At 32.2% G+C, this 17,565-nt stretch overlaps 1 long non-coding RNA gene across 1 annotated transcript in view; it reads right to left on the bottom strand.

The window, feature by feature from the left end:
- LOC102028926 overlaps window positions 1-6,565 on the bottom strand; it is a 31,295-nt gene extending 24,730 nt beyond the window's left edge. Inside the window, exons 1-2 of the long non-coding RNA XR_259333.2 lie at window positions 6,455-6,565; window positions 5,983-6,015 (exon numbers count right to left, since the gene is read on the bottom strand). This is a non-coding gene — a long non-coding RNA (uncharacterized LOC102028926). The remainder of the gene's footprint in view (window positions 1-5,982; window positions 6,016-6,454) is intronic.
- Between the last annotated feature and the right edge of the window lie 11,000 nt (window positions 6,566-17,565).

Raw genomic sequence — 17,565 nt, 5'->3', positions numbered from 1 at the left:
GAAGCCAATTTACAAGCAGGAGGAAGGGGAAAAACTAAGGGAAACCAGTTCACCATAGGAGACCTTTATATTGTGGATTTGCAGATTAAAAAGTCATTAGCTTTGGAACTAAATAAAGAAATTTAAGAAAGACACAGGTAGCAGAAGAAGCACGATGTACCATTGTGGGCAGATTTACCAAGAAAGAGGGTTACAGATGACTATTCCATTTTGTGTTTCCAAATCATTAAATTTCAGAAACAGGCATACACCTGTGTGGGATAATTAGGTCCTAATTCCAAAGACAACTTTAACTTACTGCTTCAGCAAGACATGTCAAAATCTGAAAAAAAAATGCAACAAACAGTGGCCTGCATGGTTGTTGAATGTATTATGGTAGATGTTCTATACTGGATCAAAAGGAGAAAACTTTGAATGATATATATGTGCCCAAGTAAACATGAAACAATATCTAGTTTCGACAATAGCTGTTAATCAGTTACTTTCTATGTGAATGATAACCTACTTGGTTACATATATTTACAAAATAAACATATGAAGAAACTCTAATGTGTCAAAATAGATTTTAAAACAAAAGATTATTTTCCATGTGAATAAAACATCCTTGGTTTTCTACACATAACCTGTTATTTATGATAATTTTACACCCTAATGGCTACAGTTTTTAAACTGTGTATCTAATAGTTTGGGGCCAGAATGCGGCAGTATGACCATAATGGCCGATGAGTCCCACATGGCTAATTGCAGGGTGTTCTGATGTCAGGAACAGCTAATGCTCCTCTTGAAAATTAAAAACAAAACAAAAATCTCTGCTGAGATTTTCTATCAACATTAAATGACTCACCCTACAATGTTCCTAACCAGGTATAATATTCTAAATTACATTTACTGTACTTCTTAACAAAATTTTTGAATTATAAAATGTAAGGGGTTATGGGAAAAATCTGCTATAATTTGAAAATCTTAAACATTATGTGAGTAAAATGTAATACTTGACTACAGTATATACATTCATATTTCAGTATATAATTGTGGCGCTGTAAGATTTTTCTTAAAATGTAACTTACACATTTATAGCCATAAAAATACATATTCCAGGTAAATGTGAGAAAAACCTAGTATATATATATATATAAATCCTAAATATTTCTTAATATTGGAATTATAATATTGTTACAATTTCTACTTTAAAGAAAATCCAGTATTTGGATTTCATACCACTTGAGTAATGCTAGATTAGTTTTAGTTAGATGGTACACAACCAAAAATTAAATAAAATTTTAATGGGTACAGAAGAGGTCGTGAGAGCAAAATATAGAGGAAATGCACGAATATAAAGCAAGTTCTATATAACCAAGTATAAATAGTGCAGCAATTGAACACACTAAGAAAAAGAGATGTTTAAAGATCTCACAGGATCACTCTTCAGTCCCATTGTGTGGAAATAGATAGTAAAAATTGGTAAAATAGTAAAAGTTCTTATAACACTAAGATAAATTCGTTAGAATTCTACAGTGTTTATAGAAATGTAAGTCTACTACAGCTAAATTTATTCTCATTTGTTCCTTATATTTGTATTGTACATCTATAATCATAAATATAGTAATAGATTCATTGTAGTCAGAGTTTGCGAGGGAAACAATTTAATACAGGGCACATAATTTGTAGAATTATTTTTATAACAATCATCCAAAAAGTCAAATACAAAAGAGTGGAGGAAATCTGCCCACACACTAAAATCCAAAGAATTTAGTTGAGGGTCTGGATTGCATGGCAATGTCCTGCATGAGTCCAGCTGGAGGCCTAGAGCCAGTGACAAAGTCTACGAAAGTCTGTTTCACAGATCTGTGCTTGGAAGGCCAAAGGTCAGTGGTGGAAGCTAGAAAGTCTATGTTAGCTGGATGAAGGGTCTACGCCAGCAGGCTGAGGGACCTGCACTGGAGGTCCCAAGTCTCCTCCAAGATGTAAGGCAAACTCTTAACTGTGAGCCCTGTACAAATGAAGAGAAAGTTAAACACTTCCAACATTCAATGTTATGAGATAAACATTTCCATTCCAAAAATTACAAATAGGGGGATACAAAGGAATGGGACCAAAGCAGGTCCAAAGTCCAAGAGGGCAAATATTAAGTCCTGTTGTTGCATGTGTACCATCCAGAGCAATCTGTGACAAGTTGTGAGCTCCAAAGTGTTTGTGTGACTCTGCCCCTATGGCACTTCTGATGATTATAGCTCCTGTGGCTTCTCTTGTAGGGCTTCTCTGATCCCTCTTTGCAGGTTTCCTGGGACAATCCACATTCCTGGCTTCTCCAAACTTCTAGGGTCTCCTCTTGCTTCACACTCACAGCCTCACATATTGCCTTCTCAGGGGAACACTGCCTGACCTCACACATCTCCTGAAATCTGAATGGAAGCCTTTTTAACCTCAGAACTCTTGGATTCTGCATGTGCCGAAAACCAGCACCACATGGATAATGCTGAAGTCTGCTGCCAGCTGGAGCAGTAGCTAGGCCTTCTTCCTTCTTGGCTGTAGGGTTGTACTCTGGAGCCAGGAAGTGATGCTCAAAGTAAGAACCAGAGCTCCCCCGAAAAGCACCACAGCCATCCTCAGAAACATCCAGGTCCCAAGCTCTTCCAACAATGAGAACATCCAAGTTCATATCAGGAAAGGCAGCATGACAAGCTTCTCCAGGAGAACAAACAGCACCACCTCTTTCTCTTCAGTTCTCTTTATTATATTGTTGGTAACAATCCCCAGGTGGGCCCTCCACACTCAGCATCATGCTGGTGCAGTTCAGCAGGGTGTTAAAAGCTGACCACCAGTTGACAGTCCACCAAAAAATTATAAATGCAGTTTCCTTAAGCTACGGTAAATTTCCTAATATCTATTTGAAAATGGAAATTATTTTTAGATAAATTTTTATGCTATTTTCATTATTCCTGTGCAGGAAACATTTTAATAAGTTCACTATTAAAATGATATTTATGAACCATAGTATAAATACTTTAAAGATAAGGCACAGATATGTGTTTTTGACCATTAAATATGAAGTCTATAGAACAAGTTAAGTAGACACATTATTTATGGGATAAAAACAAAAATGTAGTTACATGTTCACTTAAAATTTATTTATACATAATGCACCACATTCATTCACCCAGAAATTACTTAGAATTGTAGAAGAATTACTGAGTGACATCACTTAATGTATTTCTTCAGATTTTCCATCCTAAAATATTTAAGATAACATAAACACAAGAGAGATTTATTTTTTCCTTAATGGCATTTAACTTGTGTTTTGTTCTAGATGTTGACATAGAAAAGCAGAAAAACAAACAAAGCCAAATCTTGAGTATGGCAGGGAATGCAAATTAAAATACTTGATTTTGAATCGTAACTAGAGATACTGACAGTATGTTATTCTGTTTTTCTGTTAAATTTTTCCTTTAATTAGCTTCTGAACACAATTTGTATGTATCACTTGGGTAGTGCAATCTATATGTTTAACTTGGGTAATACTATACTAAGTTTGGGTAGCAATGTAAGTGTCCTAGATTGTTTAAATTAATAAGCTCTAAGGAAATTTTTATTTTAATTTCTAATATTTCATTCAATATATGATTCCAAGGATAATATTTACAGGGTACAGTTTTTGTACACAAATGTTTAAACTATGGTTCATGAATATCATTTGAATTAATAGTGAACTTATTAAAACATTTGTTGTACAAGAAAAACAAAAATAGCATAAAATTTATCTGAAAATAACTTCCATTTTCAAATAGATGTTCTTGATCTTACAGTAGCTTAAGGAAATTTCATTAAATTTATATTTAACTAAATGTCTCAGAAGTTTTGCAGCCTCCTAATGAAAAAGTGTCCCAAGTACTCTAATGAAAAATCATCCAATTCAATACTTGAATAAGAAAGTTTAAAAAAAGTAGAGATGAATCTATTATGTGCCTTTATATAGAAAGATAAATAAACACTCTATAATATTATATGCATGTGAAAAAGCAAAACAATCATCTAAAAATGTCATTCACATATTTAGTAGTTTAATTTTATGGTTCTAAAAAGGAAATGAATAAAATCAATGCTTTTGAAGTCAATTAAGCAAGCTTATGCAATTTTCCTCTGTGGAAAACTACATAATCTGTATTTTTGAACTCTTCAGAATATTTTTAAAGTATAAACTTTGTAAAATATTTGGAATAACACATACAATGTGAACATATTATTTTCTCAGGAATATGAGCTAATCGGAAATAGATTTATATATAAGCATAATGCTTCTGTATTGTTCAAAAATTTCTCCTTGCTCATCTGTCTTTTGTAAATTTTACTGTTATGCATATGCAAATAGGTTGCATATGTTATTTATAAGTAGAATAATGGGCCCATTATCTAAGTTAAGGTCCAAAAAGCTAGAATACTTTGCATCTACCCACATGCTCTTCCTTTAAGTCATTACTACATCTACCTTAGCTGAATTCTTCTATGTTTACTTCATCAGTCAACTTTCTTTGAATATCACCACAAGGTTTAGTGGCAAGTAATAAATATTTATCTCTTAATTATAATGATGTGGAAAGGTTAGAGTGGCCGCAATATAACCTGAAAGCATAAATTCTGATGTCCTCCTTACTTGTTATCTCTAGAACCTTGGAAAGAGTCAGAAGCATAAATAGGAGAAAGCATTCTGGCATTTCCCCTCTCATTTCCGGGGACCTAATGTGCCCTATGTCCAAAGCCAACATCTCAGATGTGTGATACGGACAGACTGTGTGGTGAGGGTGTGAATATTTGTTCAACACAAGTTTAATTTATTATCACTGTATCCATCTCCTGCCCCCCCCAAATCATTGATCATTTACTTGTGCAGTAAAATCTCAAAAGAAGAGAAAATAGGACCTCTCAAGTTTTTCACAATTTAAACTACAGAAGTCACTTGTATCTTTATATTTATGAATTTATTTAACCTTTATTAAGAAGTGTACAATGTGCTACAGGCACTTTATATACTTTTTCTCCCCAGTGCATTCCATTACTTAAGATTTTATTTTATTACATTTGGAACTTTTTTCTGAATATAAAATATTTGCGGTAATTCACCTTTTTATGTAACACAGCTTTTGAAACCCAGCATTATGGACGTTTTCATTCACTACCTGGAAAATGTAGTCACTCAGTAGAGGGAGTTTGGCACTTAGAAGAGGTCCTTAGGCAGCTGCTTCCACACTCTGGCTATCTAGTGTATAAAATGTACCTGATCCGGGAAAAGAATAGCCCTAGGAAATAACGCCAAGGAAATAGTGATCTTTGTTTTTGAGATCTGCAGAACTGAAAATAATCTCAAGACCATATGGTAAGGATCTGCTATGCATCATCTTGACTACTGTCTGTGAGAATGCACTCACTAACCAGGGACACACATTAGCCACCTCTGTAATCCTCCGCTTCGTTGCCTTTACAGCAAGAAGGGCTTTGACACAAGAGTATTCCTCTCTTCTCCTTGCACCAACTTTTCAAATAAAGTCATTTCTTTGTTTCAACATTTTTTTCTCTTCAATATTTTAGGATAAGTATCCGATCGTAAAGCTGGTAACATTTTTTAAATTGCGTTACTAATAATAGCAATCACAGGGGCTGGGGATTTAGCTCAGTGGCAAAAGCGCCTGCCTGGCAAGCGCAAAGTCCTGAGTTCGGTTCCCGGTACCGGAGAAAAACCAAAAAAAAAATAAAATAAAATAATAATAATAATAGCAATCACAAATACCAAAAATACAAGCAGGCATGATAAATAAGCTCCAGAATTGCAACACGTTTAAATTTTCTGAAGTTAAAATTACTATAACTAGATGAACTTCATATCCAAATAGACATTATTAACTTAAAATCCAAATAGACAATATAAACTTAAAATCCAAATAGACAATATTAACTTAATAGCCAAATACACAATATTATAAAATAGCTTACCTTGTCTGTGGACTATGATTTCCTATATATAATCTAGAAAAAAAATCATCAGTAAAAGATTATGTTAACTTATCTGTAGAAAGTTTATTTCTCTAAGAGGACATTCAAACATGTAAGTAGTTATGTAAGACAATTTATTATGTAAGACAAAATTTTAAAATTATTTTTGTTTTATTCTGTTTTAGATAGGATGAGATTTCGTCTTTTGAAAAAAGTGTGAGTAAACAGGAATTTTTCAGGAAAAGACTAAAAACATAGACTTCATATGATATTACATTGTATTATCAAACATCTCAAAAATATAAATCCAAATTAAGGCATTTTTATCAATTATAAAATGAGACCTGAGAAGCTTAACTTTATTTGCCAATTTTTCTTGCCTAAAAAAGAATGACCAACAAGATTTGTGAAGAATAATCTCTGTGTATATGTTTATCAGAATATTCCATGTCTAGTAGTGTGACAGTCTTACCTTCAATTCTGAAATGCTGCAGCACAATGTTTGAGCAGATATCTTTGAAAAGCTTACTTTTCACAATACTCCAAGTAGCTCCCATGAAAAACATATATCATTTTTTCCTTTTTGACACTATCATTGTAAAATTCCAAGATGGAAACAAAAGTGGAAAAGTTCAGTTTTTAAATTAAAAAATAACTTAGATGAATTTACTTTCACTAAGAAAGGAAAATGAAAAGCCAACTGTAATGCAGACATCCTTTGTCCATGTGACTTTCAAAGTGTTTTCACACCATCTTATTATTTGTAGGATAGTACCATAATATAAAAATAGACTTGGTCTACTTACTTTAAAGACTGTCATGATATTTTGTTTATATCTCTAATTCTGTTGAAAAAGGACTTTTCTATTGGTCAAAAATTGTAGTTGAACATTGAATATGTACATGTGAAACATTCTGTTACTCAGATTCATCCTATTGTGAACACCCAAACCTGGATGATGGGGATCAATAAATCATTTGACATTCCTCTGAAGGCAAAGAAGAGATGCTGTGTACAGGAGATGCGTGAGGATGCCCCTAGCATAAAATATGAGCTAGACAGAATTCTCTAGAGAATGGAGAATCTACAGTGGCTGTCTGTGAGCTGAAGAGCTGGAGGATTCAGTAGCTACCCAGCCAAGATGAAAGAATGTATAGAATAAGAAGAATCTAGGATACTCTAACCATCCCAGATTGAAGACCTAGAGGCTCACTAGAGTTGCCTGTGTGAACCTGCGTTGGAAAACTGAAGAAACTAGAGACTAATGTCCATTCAGAATGGTAAAGACTGGAGCACTTCCAAAAGGAGAACAATTACTGTTTTTCCTTTTAATCCTCTCCACCCTACAAGCATATTTGTTGCTACCAATCATAAGTTGGGTGAATGAGGTTGGTCTTTCCTGCCCTTTTCATTGGCCTCCATGTCAGTTATTGACAGATACATCCAGAATTTAATCTCGGAAGGAGTTCCTACTCACGTCAGGTTGACTTGTCAAAATTAACAATCATAATGACATAATACTTTCCAGTTAACAAGTTTTACAAGTGGAAAATAGTCACACTGAAACAACTAAGGCTGAGAGTGGGTACCCTCTTCTATGGTCCCAGAGCTGCAGAGGCTGAGGCAGAATGACTGTGAGTTCTAGGTCAGTTCATACTCAATTGAATTCCAGCCTGGACTACTTAGGCACATTCTGCTACAAAACACAAAAGCAAAAGCAAATAAAAAAGCCAAACAATAAAAAATATAATATGCTAAACAACTAAGCCAGAAACATAGCTATTTATTATCAAATGCTATATACTCTATATAATTATCTGTCTTGTTCTGTACTTATATATAACTAGTAGTGGAATAGGTATGAAGAATTTTTACAAGCAGTAAAATATTTCAATTTCATAGTTTAAAGCTAGATACAAAAATCACCACAAATCCCAAAGTAATACATTATATTATGTCTGGATTCCTATAAACTCATTAGGTGGAAGTAATTTTTCAATTCCTTTTAATCTTATGGGGTCACTATCATACGTATTCTTGTCTTCTCACTAAAACCTCTTTAAAGAATATGTGACAATATTTCATAATCTCTTAAATCTTTGCTATTTCTTTTTTGTTTGTTTGTTTTGGTTTTTTTTTTCCGGTACCGGGAACCGAACTCACGACCTTGCGCTTGCCAGGCAAGCGCTTTGCCGCTGAACTAAATCCCCAGCCCCCTCTTTTCTATTTCTTAACCATTGGTCCAAATAAGCAAAACATTAACAGCCTAATGACAAAAGGAGTGAAGAGGGGCAGAAAGAAAAAATTCCAATGAACAACAAAAATTCAGTGTAGCAATTATGCCATTATTAATGAATGATATTTCTTGAATCAACAACCCTTCCAAGGAATAAAACTTGTCTATGAATTGGGATCATCTTTATGGTTTTTATAAAATATGATCATTTTATTAATATGTATTGCTATTGCCAGATTCAACATTTTTATATCATGAAATTAAGCCTTCCAATTATAAAAGAACCTTGTGGACTCTAGGTAATGTCATTTGCTTTAAAATCAAACACTCCGGTAACAACTAGAGCTAAGTCCATAAATGCTTTCAGGAAGAATTGCTTATGTTAAAATATAAAGTAAGATGTAAGGATATAAATAATGCATAAAGGCAAAAGTAAATATATTTTCTCTGTATTTCAAAATAATTTTTCCTAAAATGATACTGCTTAGTATTAGAGTACTCTTGTAGAAATGTAGATCGAACACCAATACGTCATTTGATCTCGGTGCTACATTAAAATTTTCTATTTCCTACTGACAGTAACTGATACTTTGTCATGATGTTAGCTATTATAGATTAATTCAAAAACTGTAAGTGAACTGTATCAAAATTTATTTAATAGAAAAAGAATTTTTAAAAGCAGTAACATATTTAAATTTCATAACTTAAAGCTAGATATGCTCAATTATTTAATCATTAACAAATTAGTCAGTTAACCTCATGTACCATAATTTTGTATTATGATAACATGATTTAAATAAAATAATAAATGAAAATTAACTTAAAACTGTAAAATTAATACACAAATTCAGTTATTTGTATATGTATGTAAGTAAATTATGATTAAAGCAGGGAATATTGGAACTGCAATCAATCTTAGGATGTAGCTTATGATTAAATATTTTATTTGTGTCATGCAGATTTTTAAAGATGTATATAAGAATATCCAGATGATGTATTTTTAATGTATTGACTTTGCTATTTTTATGTTGAGAAATACACGCCTAGGGGTTGAAATTTCATTTTTATGATTTTCTAAGTTGAAATGGTTCCTCTATTTTCTTGCTGTTTGTATGGTCAAAACTGTCCCCTTTGTAGTATGCTAATTTCAGTTACAAAAGGAAAGACTAGAAGGGAAATCCCCAGTGACCAACTCCCTCTGGTACATTTCCAAGAATTAGCAATGAAATAAAAACAGCAACAGGTAGAGTGACTTAATAGGAAGTCAATAGGGACAAAGTTCAATAAGTAAGTCATGTTAAATGAGATTTAAACGAAACTCATGCTTATATTCAATGTGGTGATCATGAATCCTCAAATAGCAAACTGTCATTTTAAAAAATGAAAGGATGGTATTATATCTACTTTCTCTTGTTCTCTCACTTTGTTCCCTTAACCCGTCATCCTTTTGTATATGACTGCACAGCTTACACGGAGGTGTGAGTTCTAAGATGTAATATTTTAAGGGGTTGAAAGTAAGTTGTTGAAGAATTTTAATAGTAAGCAGTTTCCAGAGGCGTACAGAACACTGTGGATGTGCAGATGACTCTGGAAGGAATAATTTTAATAAAAACAATTGTGCAGCACAAAATTCCAATTAATCTCCTAAAGCACTGCGCTGAGAAATGGTGGAGCTAGGGAAACATTTGATTAAGTCCTCAATATAAGAGAGAAAAAAGAGAGAGAGAGAGAGAGAGAGAGGCAGAGAGACAGAGAGACAGAGAGACAGAGACAGAGAAATCTAAAAATCAACACATATGACTAATCTATTCCAAAGATGCTAACAGAACTTTGTTAGAAAGTAACGAATAGGTTCTCTGTTGAATATCACAATGCTTTAAAAATATTTAAAAGTAGAGTAGACATCAGAAGAAATGACCAGAATGTGTACGTAAAAATAAACAAAGGTCGGAAAAAAGGAAATGATCCTGGAACAGAAGTGAACGTGTCCCACCCTCAATTTGAAGGACTACTACGGCATATGTGAAAAAAAATGTTGAATAACTGGGACTATTATAAAGATAGAAATATGTAGCTTTTAAAACTTCTATTAAGACATCTTAATATTATCTTAAATTTCTATTGTAAGTAAGATTACTATTACTTTGAATTTTAGGAAAGATTTTTCCTTCTAAAATCAGAATAGGCATCAATAATTCTGCTTGATTTTTAGAAAATTCTGAAAAAAAAACCCTCCATTTTGTTGTTTTGAGTAAATGTTTCTGAATTTATATAAGTGATATTACTTCAAATAACTTTTTAAAGTTACAATATAATATATACAATGTAAATTTCACTGAAAAGCAGTGTCTTAAATGGAAATATCCAAACATGTCAGATTATGAAATTTCAATTACTGTTTCCTATTCCCCTCACCCAAAATTTCTGATCTAAACTTTATAATCTTACTATATTTGACATAAATACTCATATAAATTTGGGTAATAATAGGATTGATATCATTGCTAAGAATTTTTCACACAATACTTGGCATAGGGTAGGAGTCTACGTTTTCATATTCGTTTTCTTTGCCCACTATTGTCACAGTACTAAATTATGAGCGCAGAGCATCACTGAGCTGGAAATAATTCCTTAGACCATTTGTAAAGTGAGGTGACTCACTAGCAATTGATTACTAAAAGTGCTCCACTTTTTAGATGTCAATATTCTTTCCAGATTACTGAGTAATGAGGAATGGATATACTGTACACTGTATTTATTTGAAATGTGCAAAATTATATATATATATATACGGACACAAATATATAACTAACACTTAAACTTTTACTTTTGATTAATTTTTAATATGTAAAGATGATTTCTAAGATGTTTTCCTTTATAAATTGACATATATCTTTGTAAAAGAAGGAATGTTATTTTTTAAAATGGCAAATCCTATATAAAATTAAGTATTTGCTTGTTTTTTCTGAAAAAGAAACATTAAAAATATTGATTTGAGAAATTATATATTTGGTTAAAATCATAATAAAATAGAGTAACTTGGATACCAAAGCATTCATTTCTTATGTGCACTCTAAAAATAAAACTGGCAATTATGAAGAGAAAATTAAATTGCAGGGTGCCATATGCAGTGACTTTTACAGTTGCTTCATATTGATTACATGTAATTTTTATAGCAAGCCTCCTTTAACTTTAAAAGGGATTTAGAAATTAGACGTTTTTATTTTACTACATGATATATGATCCAATAGAAGTGCTCTAGAAAAACTGTCAATTCAAATTTGCATTTTTACTGCATTTAAAAATGTCCTGTTTGATATTATAAGAACTGTACAAGAGATAGTCAAAATAGCTATTACTTTTCATGATCATCCATTAATTTGTGGAAAAAATTACTGGATAACAAAACTTTACATTTATAATTATGAAATCAAGAAATATTTACCAAAGAACTACTGGCGTACTTATTATGGATATTAAACTTCCAAAAATAATCTTTTATTGCATTAATAGCTTCTTAAAATTTAGATCTTTGCACTTCTGTAAAGGATATGTTTTACTCTCTGCAATGATTACTCTCTTGATATTTTATAATGTGACATAAATAATGTCTAATTTGAATCAAACGATATTCCATTTTTAACTCAAAATACAAAAGATTCTCTTAAAAATCATATTTGTATGCCTACTCCCAATAAAGTTTTCAGGCAAATTTGTTAAGAAAATGAGGCAAAAGGTAGTCATTTTATTTCATTCTACATAAATACAAATTTTGTTGTCTAGTAAAATAAAATATTCATATTTTGATACATATATTTCAAAAGGAACATTTTCAATTTTGTATATTTATAGCCAGTTAACAATGATGTGTTTAAGAGATGTGATGCTCCCAACTTAAAGTTTAATGAGATGCCTTTCACATCTGCATGTTTAGCTTCAGGTACTATGATGGTTCCATATTCAGCATATTTCAATTCTTTTTTAATCTCTGTGTAGTAATAACCATTCCATGGTATTTTTTTTTATATAAAAGCACATTCTAAACACAATTTCTTTGTAGAATCAAGAGCTTACTATATGAAATTTTTTAAAAAACAATCTATATAAAGAAATCATCTTAAAAAGAATTAAAAGAACTAAATTACCAACAGCAATGGAGTGATACACAGATGAGTGGCCGAAGTAGCACACAGACAAGGCTGTCTTCAGATGCTTGAATTTAAGGCACAACAATGCAGCGCTCTACTCAACAGCACTGCCTACTAAGCAGCACAAGCCACAGATATAATAGCAAAGGTTGGCATGTGATATAGATTTGGACAAAGTAGTTTTAAGTCCTAAGCTACCAAGAAAAGAAAAGTGATAGCAAACTGTTTCCACAGATGCACACAGAAATTTGCAGGCTTTTGTGACAGACTGGGAAAGATAATGATTATGCAACTGTAGAAAGAATAATTAACTTACATGCCTGTGGCATGACCCCTATTTTTGCTACCACATGGCTATAATTTATGTCCCCTAATTTTTTTCTAAAGTGAGAGTGTTTAACCACCTAATAATTAATATTCTTCTTAATTTTCCATCCTTTTATTTACATGCAGATCATTATTTTTATATAATTCAAATCAATTTTCGGCCAGCATAGGGAATTGAACTACTCTCAAAACTGCAATATATAGTTGTATTCCAACTATAACTCTGTAGAGATTGTTAAGCTTTTGATATCCACTTGTGATTTAGAACTAAAAAGCATAAAAGTTTATCTATATTGCATACATTCCCTAATTTTCAAAGCAGCTAAATTAGAAAAATATCAAATCAGTGACTACCCAAAATTGCATAGCAACTTCATTACTACAGGATAGATATTTGAACTTAATTCTAGGATATTCTTTCATAGATTAAATATATTTAAGTTTTTTATTAATCCATGTTAATAGTACCTAATGTTTATATTTGTTATGGTATATTGGAACATGTACATAATACACCTTATTTCCTTTTCTTCTATTTTAAAAATAAGTTCATGGGGGCTGGGGATTTAGCTCAGAGGCACAGCGCTCGCCTGGCAAGTGCAAGATGGTGAGTTCGATTCCCGGTATGGAAAAAGAAAAAAAAAAAAAACCAAAAAATTAAAAAAAATAAAGATAAAAATAAGTTCATGGGGCTGGGGATTTAGCTCAGCGGCAAAGCACTTGCCTGGCAAGTGCAAGGTCTTGAGTTCGGTTCCCGGTACCAGAGAAAAACCAAAAAAAAAATGAACAACAACAACAAAAAATAAGTTCATGTTTGCAGTACATTCAATTTACAGTTATCTTATGGAGTGGGTGTATGTACATAATAGCTTGATTTTTTTTAATTCCTTACCTTTCTCTCTCACCTGCCTCCCTCATCCTTTACATCCCTTTGCCCCATTTTAATTCTTGTTGATACTATTAACCTTATTTCATGTTTATGACATATACAATCTACGTTAATGTTACATACTTATTCTACTCCTTTTTCCTTCCCCTCCCCCTCTCCTCTCACCCATGATCTCTTGGACCCATTCCCAACTGCAAGAGATCGATTGCCTTTAGTGTATTCTCTTTGTTTTTTATACTTTGCTTAACTCAAATGGGATATACTGCACAGTATTTAAACATGCGTGTCTGATTTATTTCACTCATTATCTGTTCCTGATGCATCTATTCTCCTACAAATATCTCAGATTTATGTCTCTTTATAGCGGAGTAGGAATCCATTATGTATAGATACATATTTTTTGATCCAATCATCTATTGATGGATGTACATGGGCTGCTTCCATGATTTAGCTATGTATTAGGAATTATATTGCTGTAGATATTGGGTTGCATCACTGCAGTGTGATATTTTTAGTTCTTTGGGGAGGATACCTAGAAGGATAACTGGGTCATATGGAACTTCTAATTTTAGTTCTTTGTGGAATTTCTATACTAATTTCTACAATAGTTTTATTAGTTTACATTCCCAGCACGATACAGGAAGGCTCCTTTTTCCCTCACCATGCCAGGTTTTATTACTGCTTATTTCTTGGTGACTACCTTTCTTTCTGGTGTAAGATGGAATCTTATCATTGTTTTAACATACATTTCTCTAATGGCCAGGGATGTTGAACATTTTTTTCATAAATTTGTTTTCCATTTGTAATTCTTCCTAGTAAAAGTGTCTTTTGATTTCACATTTCTACTAAAATTCAGATGGAACCAGAAGAGACCTAGATAGCAAGAGCCATCTGGGGTAATAAGAGCTTATAGCACAGTGACAAAACAAGCATGGTACTTCAAAAACAACAACAAAAGAAATATGAATCAATGGAACAGAATGGAGGCTGCAAAAACTTCTTCTGACACATTAAGGGTTTTGACATTTTACAAAGGGTCAAACACATACATTGGAGGAGAGATATCCTCGTCAACAAATGGTGCTTGGAAAAGTGGATATCTGTTTGCAGAAGATAAAACTGGAAGCCATATCTCTCATCATCTACTAAATTAAAATCAAAACAGACCAAAGATCTAAACAATAAAATAGAAACATTGCACTTACTGCAATGTAAAATTGTTAAAATACTTGAAGTTATAGATATAGGAAAGGATTTCCTAAACAAAATCACAGTTGAATAAGAAATAACAGCAATAATAAAGAAATGAGATTATATTAAATTAAAAATCTTCTGCATAATAAAGGAACTAATTAATAAAATGAGAGAAGCTATAAAATTGGAAAAAAGAAGTAACATTTATTATCGATTACTCAAACAGAAAACTAATATCTACAATGTGAAAATAACTCAAAAAAATTAGATCACTTAAAAAGTCCAATCAAGAATTGGGTGTTGAGAGGCTGGGAATTTAGCTCAGCAGCACAGTGCCTGCCTGGCAAGCGCAAGGTCGTGAGTTCGATTCCTGGTACTGGAAAACAAAAACAAAAACAAAAACAAAAAAAGAATTGAGCACTGAAATGAGCATTAAATCCTATTAACATCTTTCATTTAACCTACTTCCTAGAATTAATTATTTTTAAAAACTTATTTGTCAAGTATTTGTGAAAAAATATTTTATATAAGAAAAAATTAGCACAAATTAAAAAACTATTAAAAGTTCTTATTTTTCATAAGGGTATAATTGCAATTGATAAAATAAATGTAGTAATGAAATAGCTTTTGACATGATAATAGTGTCATATTGTGATTTTATTCAGTTAAAACACCCTACAGGAAAATATTCAGAGATGCATTTCTGGTTATAAGGACATAAATATGTTTATATCTATGCAATAAGAAATTCACATTTTTCTTATTATTATCAGATCTATTTGCTTCACAATGGCAAAACTCACATTATTTATGTAATAATACTCAAGATATTTTTGACTATTCATGTATATATGAGGCCTGGATAAACAATAGGGTGACTAAAAAATTTAAAATTTATTATGCTAAAAGATACATTGCCATTATTCCCCCTCAGAATACACTTTTGCCCCTTGAACAAACACCCCATTGCTTTTGCCACCTTCTGAAGGTCATTAGCTTATTTTTAGTAGCATTTACACTGTATTGTTACATTTACACTGGCATAAAATACAGTTTTGCACTTCAATCTATTGAGAAATTGTTTCTACTGATAGTAGGTCAGATTCCAAATGTTGCTATTATGCTATTTGATAATGCATTTTATATGACTTAAAAGTGAAAGTCTCATTTGTACACACATCACATCTATTATAATAGTGAAGCAAATTTGCAAAATTCTTTAAGGCTTTATAAAGTTCTATAACAAATTCCTGTCCCATCTCTATTAAAGTGAATTCTTTCCATGCCCATTTCATTTTTCAAAACACGATTTCACTAACACAGTACAAAAACTGATTGAAATGCATTCATTCTCTAACGTTGAATATTTTGACACACATGCCCACACACACACACGCACACTATTTGCAGTTAAGATACAATAAGACGTATATGAAAAGGAGCCATGCTTTGTTTACATTAGATTATTTATAAAATTAAACTATCACCTGAAGTGTTGCTGTCTGGTGCCATCAAGCTTCTAAATGTAAGTGTTATCAAGCAGCTCCTCTCAAGGAAATTTACATGAATATTTGTGGATGCTATAAATAGTTTCCTTCTGATTGATTTTTAAGATTCATCTGTGAAGCAAATCATCACTTCAAATTACTAGAAGACTATATCTACATAAATATTTTTTCTGTCCATACTGAATATATATAAGCCAGCACTTGTCTGCAGATCTAGATTTTTATGACTGCTATCCATTTTGATCTGTCCTTGTATCCTTTCTTATTGTCCTTTGCTTTGCATAACTAGCTGAAAAATATCTTTAAATATTTTAATATAATATATATCATTTTAAATAATTTAATATAATTTTATTAGTTGTAAAATAATAGGTTAAATTTAATTTTAAATATTTATACTCTTAACCACTGAAATATTGTGAACTACTTAATGTCCAATAAAGCTCTGAATATCTATTTGATTTTAAATTCTACTCAGGTCTCTTATAAGTGATGATTGTATTGCTTCAAAGGAAATATTTTAATCAGACATTTCTCCTCTGCAAAGAGAATCTACATGCATGTATCTCTCTCATTTGTCAAGCATATCTTTTATTCTTTTCAGTTTTATCAGAGATTCAGATGTATCTCCAGTACATAAAATACCTCACCTCATTAATCAATATTACTACTAAAGAAAATCATGCATTCAGACATATGACTCATAAATCAGAATTGCTTTTCCCATCGAATCAGCTACTCATCATTTTAACCCTTGAATCTAATTTCTCCATGTTTTCAGCTTCTCTAACCACTTTCTGCTCAGCAATGGAGTTCTGTTTATCATAAAGGCACTGAACTGCCTTTTCTCACTCCTTAGGTACACTCAGTAAGCATCTGGTATTGTTGAAAGACCTCCTCAACAACAGGCAGAAAAGCATTGTTAACTCTATCTCTGTCTATTCTTCTTGATCTACGTATCTTAGAAATGTGGTTTGGTCATCCAATGGCCTTTCTAGAGAGCAATCATCTTTCATTGGCTACTTCCTAGTTAGTTATGACCCCAAAAGTGGAAGAGAGTGATACAAATCTGAAGAAATTCCAGAATTCTTCTCTGACCAATTCTGGGTAAATTAACCCATTTTTCATCTGTTCCTGCAGCACTGTGCCACCCTGGTTATTGCCTCCAGATGTTAGCACAGCCAAATGGAAATCTGGGGCACTCAGACTCAGTTCTGGATCAGCCATCTGAACTTCTTTAAAAGCATTTTAAGTTCTTGCGTCCTGGCCTCCGGGATTGG

This window comes from Chinchilla lanigera, unplaced genomic scaffold (genome assembly GCF_000276665.1).
Source record: "Chinchilla lanigera isolate Chin_1 unplaced genomic scaffold, ChiLan1.0 scaffold00003, whole genome shotgun sequence".
Classification (NCBI taxonomy): domain Eukaryota; kingdom Metazoa; phylum Chordata; class Mammalia; order Rodentia; family Chinchillidae; genus Chinchilla; species Chinchilla lanigera.
Note: the sequence above shows the minus strand (reverse complement) of the source record. Positions and strands in the feature narration are given on the sequence as shown.